The sequence below is a fragment of the Mus pahari genome, chromosome 2 (assembly GCF_900095145.1).
Source record: "Mus pahari chromosome 2, PAHARI_EIJ_v1.1, whole genome shotgun sequence".
NCBI classification, from domain to species: Eukaryota; Metazoa; Chordata; class Mammalia; order Rodentia; family Muridae; genus Mus; species Mus pahari.
This window is the reverse complement of record NC_034591.1, coordinates 67,953,166-67,960,516: the sequence shown is the minus strand read 5'-3', so window position 1 is coordinate 67,960,516 and position 7,351 is coordinate 67,953,166.

The following is a 7,351-nucleotide window of genomic DNA, read 5'->3' as shown; positions in this document are numbered from 1 at the left end:
TGGTCTACAGAGTGAGTTCCAAGATAGCCAGGGTTACACAGAGAAACACAGTCTCAAAAACAAACAAACAAAAATGTATATCAATCATAACTTTAGGTTGTCATTTTTACCCTGTGTCCCTGTTGCTGTTGATACAGCCCACACTGCCTGCTGCCTTTCACATCTGTATACAGGATTGTTTTCTTGCCCATGGGCAACAGCGGAATTAACAACCAGAGTCTGAAAAGGTCAGCATAGGAATTTAGGGAAGGATATGAAACACTCGCCCCTCCAGAAGGGAGATGCTAATTAGCATTTCTCAGACCACAGGGCTGGAATGGACCTGCGGGTGGGGACACATTCCACAGGAATGAATTTGCTCACCTTCAGACAAGGGAAGTCCTTGTCACCTCATTCCCTAAAGACCAATCAGTTTAAAGGGTGCACTGTTCCACCAATCATATTGTACCTAGTTGCTGATGCTCTGTTCTGCCCCTGGAAACCATACAAAAAACTTGAGGAACTGGTGCTGGTGGTCACTGCCTCTCCTTCGGGTCTGGGACATCCCCAGTGCACTGGAACAATAAATTCCTCTTGCTTTTTGCATCGATCCTGGCTCCATGTAGTTCATTCAGGGGGTCCCCGGTAAGCTTAGGCTCCCAGGAGTCTTACAAGACAAACATTTTGAAGGAATGCTTGTGTTCTAGGATACGATGAGGCTCTTCTGTATCAGGAGATAATTTGAAAGAGACCCAACTCCATCCCACTGCTCGTATCTTGTGTAAGAACCTCTACTTACTCTCACTCTAGATGTGGTCACCTATGCCAACGTGATGAGGAAACTCATTTATTTCCTGTTGGTTCCCATAAGACAAGGTTGTTATGAATTCATCACTGTTACCTTTGGGAAAGCTACAAGACAGAGACAACCTCCTTCCCTCAACATTTGCTAAAAGGCCCAGCTGTCCCAGAAATGCCTAAGCTATGAGCTGTGGCAAAATTCACCAGAAACACTTCTGGCCAGCTCTGGGCCAAGAGCCAACAAGCCCATGAGAAAAAAGCCCACCTTCAGGAGAAGCCAGAGAGCATTGTGGGTAATACCTGGCTATTATTTGACTTGTTATATTCTGAGGAATTAAAACTCCCTGAACCTGGGGCTGGAGAAATGGCTTAGTGGTTAGGAGTTCTGATTGCTCTTCCAGAGGTCTTGAGTTCAATTCCCAACAACCACATGGTAGCTCACAACCATCTGTAATGGAATCTGATGCTCTCTTCTGGGGTGTCTGAAGGCTGCTGCAGTGTACTCATATACATAAAATAAATAAATAACTCTTTTTAAAAAAAGATTCATAGCCAGGAATGATGGTGCACGCCTTTAATCCCAGAACTCAGGAGGCAGAGGCAAGTGGATTTCTGAGTTCGAGGCCAGCCTGCTCTACAAAGTGAGTTCCAGGACAGCCAGGGCTACACAGAGAAACCCTGTCTCGAAAAACAAAAAAACAAAACAAAACAAAACAAACAAACAAACAAAAGATTTATTTAAAAAAAGAGGTTCTTCTCTCACACATAAATTAAGCATAACCATAATAATTTTTTTTTAAAAAGACTCCCTGAACCCTACAAACCTTCCTCAGACACCTGCAGTCCTCTGCCCCTAACGTATCATAATTCAAAAACAAAAAACAATGGGGCTCTCAGAGACTGAACCACCAACCAAAGAGCATACATGGGCTGGACCTAGCACACCAACCCCCCAAATGTAGCAGATGTGCAGCTTTGTCTTCAGGTGGGTCCTGAACAATTGGAGCGGAGGCTATCCCTAAAGCTGTTGCCTGTCTATGGAATCTGTTCCCATAACTCAGCTGTCTTATCTGGCCTCAGTGGGAGAAGATGCCCCCAGCCCTTCAGAGATTTGATGTACTGGGGAGGAGGGACCCAAGGCGGGGCCTCTTTTCTCTCAGAGGGACTGTGGGAGGAGAGGACAGCAATCTAGATGTAAAGTGAATGAATTAAAAATAAATTCTAAAACAAATTAAACAAACAACAACAACAACAAAAACAGTGTTCCTATCCAAGAGAGCAGACAAGTTATATTATATTTTATATAAGTACTATTTTGTTAAATGAAGGTTACTGATAATTCCAAAGTGTTTTTTCTATTTGTACATTACTTTTTAATGATCGAGACAAAACAAACAAACAAAAAGAACTTTATCACTATTGTCATAGATAAGTCTCCAGCTGCCATACCAAATCCATTCATACAAAATGCCCACAATGGGGTATCTATGGAGACATAAGGCAGATTTGCTGTTACAATAAGACACCATGATGGGAGTAGAGAGTGACTACTTCTTAAGGACTGGTTTTTCTGGGGTGGTGCCAAAGTGCTGGGTTAGAAGGTGGTGTCTGCAGGACAGCAGGAAAACACTGAACCCATCCACTCACTAACTCAGCGAATGACTTACTGAAATGCCCTGGGAAGTGCATTTAAATGACTCACTGTAAAAGGATTGTGTCATGTGACTTCTATCTCAGTGCCTTCCATTCTGCTTCAGCACTTTAAATTTAGTATTATCAGACATAAGAGTAATTATAAATCATACATTTGCAGCAAGGCATAGTGGCACACACCTTTAATTTCAGCACTTGGAAGACAAAGGCAGAGTTCACATACATCATAATCTGTACAGTGAGTTCCAAGACAGCCAGAGCTAGTGAAACTGGGTCTTGGAATAACAACAAAAAAGGAAGAAAGAAAGAAAGAAAGAAAGAAGAGAGAGAGAGAGACAGAGAGACAAAGAGACAGAGAGACAGAGAGAGAGGGAAAACATATTTGCATGACTCTATAGAAGGGCAATATTAATAAAAGACAAGTTGATCAGAATGAAAATGTCCAAGCAGAAAAAAAGACCAGGGTGGTGTGGGATGGGGATGTGGGGGTGTGAGAGCATTGGAGACCATAGTTGGAGAGCCCTGGCAGCCTGCATTTCTAGCGTGTTTCTACTGCCGCCTGGTGGTGGACATGGGTCTGCAAACCTGACAGAATCCTACACAGGACATTTCCATTGCCTGGCTATTTCTCCTCTCCAAGCTTGATCTAGTTGGAAGGGAAATAAAGTGAAATTCTCATCAGGGTTTGCCAATCCAAGAGGTTAGTAACCCTAGAGGTCTTAACTCAGAAAAGAGGCAGACATTAAATGTCAGACACCCCCCATTCCATCAGTACACGCGTTTGGAATTTGCCTTGTGCTTAGACACTGCCCAAGCTCCAACAACACAGCAGAAACTAAAACTAGTAGAAATCTGTGTCTGCACATTTGTGTTTGTTTCAGCACATCTCATGACAGCCAAAATATGAAACCAGCCAAGATGTCCAATAGTTAAGTGGATAAAGAACATGTGCTGGATACATAGAATGGAGTTTTATCCCACCATAAAGAGCAATGAAATCACATCATTTGCGTGATATATGGCACCACAGATCATACCATTAAGCCACATAGCCTGGACAGAAAGACACATACCATGTCTTCTCTCATAGGCACTGTGTAGAATATGTGCATACATAAGTGGGACTATAATGGGTAGAAATAGGGTCTAGATGGGGAGGGAAGGAGGGCAAGAGAGAAAATGAGGGAAAGAAAGCCAGCACCGCACGTTTTCTTTCCTGTGTATGTAGGGGGCACAGAGGTCCTTGTGCTCACAGACAAGCACTAGGGAAACTGGAATGTTAAACACCCAGGGCTGTCTCTTCAGAGCAAGAGATGTACAACCTGATTCCCACCCAGAAGCCTGGGAATAGGTGTGTTTGCAACCTACTTTTTTTTCTGAGACAGGTTTCTCTGTATAGCCCTGGCTGTCCTGGAACTCAGTTTGTAGACCAGACTGGCCTCGAACTCAGAAATCCACCTGCCTCTGCCTCCCGAGTGCTGGGTGTAACCTACTTTTAATAAGGGTTCAATCTTTCCTCTAGCCCACCACCCAGCAGAAGAAGTGGAAGAGAAAAGTTATTAGGATATGGGGGAAGTGGACCTGTTCAACAGTAGTTCTTTAGGACAAGCTTGATCTTCTTGGGCAGCAGTTCAGTCCCATAGCAAACACCAAACATGACTCAGCAGCTACAGACCAGTCCTCTAGGCCGGCAGACACCAGGCATGAACCAGCAGCTATGGTCCAGTCCTTTCGGCAAGCAGGCACCTGGCAGCCGTAATTCAATCCTGAAGAAACCACTAGGCTCGCCAACCAGCCTGAGGCGAGACCTCTGAAACAGCAAGCTGCTGCAGGAACCTCTCGAGCAGTTCTTGGGAGAGTTTATCTCAAGGTTGGAATCATCAAAAGCTGAGCTCAACAACACTATGTAAGGGGAACCAAAGAATAGCAAGGCAGAGCAAACTATACCAAGGCTCAGTGCTGGTCTCTCATTGTCTGTAGGTTCATATTTATACTCCTTCATCAAGAGGCCTTTCACGTGTCAGCTATATCCAAACATCCTTTCACCTGTGTCTGCTTCAAGAAAACAGTCTTTCATGTGTCTGCTTTAGCAAGACATCCTTTCACCTGTGGGCCCCAGCAAACCATCTTTTGGCACAACTGATTTTCCAAAAAACTAGAAGTTTCCTTTTCAGGTGTGGTTTAATCGCCTGGTGGCTTCTGTGCTATCCTTAGGACAAGGCCACCCCTGGCTCCCCTGACTATAATGTTACCTCAGGTATCCTCCCAGGCCTTTATCTTGAGCACTGTTTCTCAGTCTGTAGCACGTATCCTTCTGGGGGATGTGGGCTTGTACTTTTTTTTTTTAGATTTATTTATTTATTTTATGTATATGAGTACACTGTAGCTGTACAAATGGTTGTGAGCCTTCATGTGGTTGTTGGGAATTGAATTTTAGGACCTCTGCTCACTCCAGTCAACCCCGCTCCCTCTAGCCCAACGATTAGTTATTATAAATAGGTACACTGTAGCTGTCTTCAGACGCACCAGAAGAGGGCATCAGATCTCGTTACGGAAGGCTGTGAGCCCTGGACCTGTACTTTACAAATGGGAGCAGAAGTGGTTGATAGCCTGGTGACCTCTGCACTGTGTGACTGAGACCACACCTCTTTCCGGATCCTTAAAATGCTACAGATGGTCTGTTGAGGTTTAGTCTTTTGTTATACTAAATACTGGTTGCTCTTAGAGACTGAACTCAGATCCAGGTAATGCTAAGTGACCTTGCCCCCCAAGTTATTCCTGACTACAGCCTATAGCTGGACACAAGAGACATGGGTGGGGTTCAATGTTCCAGTGCTTGGGGTCAAAGGAGAACCATGAGGTGGAGAGAGAAGGAAAATAGAGGAGAAGCTACTGAGGGATAAGAATCTTAAAATAATGGCCATGTGGATTGGCTAATTGGAGTTAAGAGCAGCCCTGAAGAAACATGACAAATTATATAATGGGATTATTGTCTGGGAAATAGACATAATAGCACAGAGGACAGATATCTGCCTAGCTCTTGTGCTGATTAAAGCTTATGAAAATTGTAAGGGTTGTGTACTTTTATCTGGGAACTAAATGATCTAAGGTGGGGTAGAAACCCTGGATTGAGGTTAAATAATTGATACAGCAGTAGTCAATCCATGGAAGAGGTCACGCGCTTTACAATGATTCTCACTGTAGACGCGCCTTAGGCTTTGGGATTCTCACTGTAGACGCGCCTTAGGCTTTGGAATGCACACAGGACTGCGGTGATTATCAGGGAGCGTTTTTCTAAAATTGGGCCGTGTTTAAATGTGCCTAAAACGAATTGCCTGAAGTCAGACTTGAGGAGTTTTGAGCCAATCCTAGCTACTTAGCCCTATTGAACCAGATTTCCTTGTGGCCTCAAGTGGAACAACACTCTGCTGTTCTCGGTGCCACAGATTCACCCCTCCCCCTATATATGTGGAACAGAAACTGGTGTGTGCGCATGTGCGCGTGCACATGTGTGTGTGTGTGTGTGTGTGTGTGTGTGTGTGTGTGTGTGTCTACAGGGAACTATTTGTGAGAAGGATCCCGAAAGGAAAAGGTGATGGGGAAGGGTAGCAAGAGGTATAAATATGAACAAGGTATACTAATATATGTATGAAATGCCATAACAATTATTTTCTTTTTAAAATTATTTTTATTTTATTTTACGTGAATGAGTGTTTTTTCCTGCATGTATGTCTAAGCACCACAAACATGCCTGGTGTCCATAGAGACTAGATATAGGGTATCAACTCCTGAGACTGGAGTTTAGATGGGTATGAGCTGCCATGTGGATGCTGGGGATTGAACCCAAGGCCTTTGGAAGAACAGCCAGTGCCTTAATCACTATCTCTTCAGCTCTGAAACCTATTATTTTCTACATTAACTAAAATTTTTCATCGGTTGTTGTTTTGAGGCAGAATCTCACTATGCAGCTTAGGACTTATCATGAAGCCCAAGCTGGACTGGAACTTGTAGCAATTCTTTTCCATCTCCCTTGGAAGTACAGGCTAGATAGAAAAACAAAACAACAACAACAACAATAAAAAGATACAAGGCATTGCACATGCCAGGCACATTCTCTACCACTGAGCTATAGTCCCAGCCCTAACATTTTTTCTTAAAGTAATTTCTATCTTTATGGATCTTGCAGGTGAAGCAGGGCAACATTATTAATGAAGAAATGAGAGTAGCACATATCAACTTCAATGCATCTTATCACAATATTGTGAGCAAAAGGAGATGTGATGTTGCATGCCTGTAACCCAAGCACATGAGAGGCTGATGCAGGGATAGTCAGTCATGCATTCAACTCTATCCTGGGCTATACAGGGAGACTCCATCTTGAAACAAGAATAAAACACACGGTGCTGTTAGGGAGTTAAATAAAAAACACATGAGGGGGTTTGCAGCTCCATGGAGGGAGCAACAGTGTCAACAGGTCAGACCCCCCCCCCCGCCCTGGGAGCTCCCAGGAACTGGACCACCAACCAAATAATACACATGGAGCGACCCAAGGCACTGGCTACATATGTGGTAGAGGATGGCCTTGTTGGACATCAGTGGGAGGAGGGGCCCTTGGACCTGAAGGGGTTCGATGCCCCAGTGTAGGGGAATGCCAGGGCAGGAAGACAGGAGTGGGTGGGTGGGTGGGGCAACACCCTCATAGAGGCAGGGGGATGAGGGAGAGGGTTTCAGAATGGGAAACCTGGAAAGGGGAAAACATTTGAAATGTAAATAAAGAAAATATCCAATAAAAAAATAAATACTCTATAGTAAATAAGGAATGTGTAGTTTTAAATGTGCTTGCAAAATAACACTATTTATTAACTTACATGATATTATATGAATAGAAGGGTTAGTATTTAACAATGAGCTCTCTGAA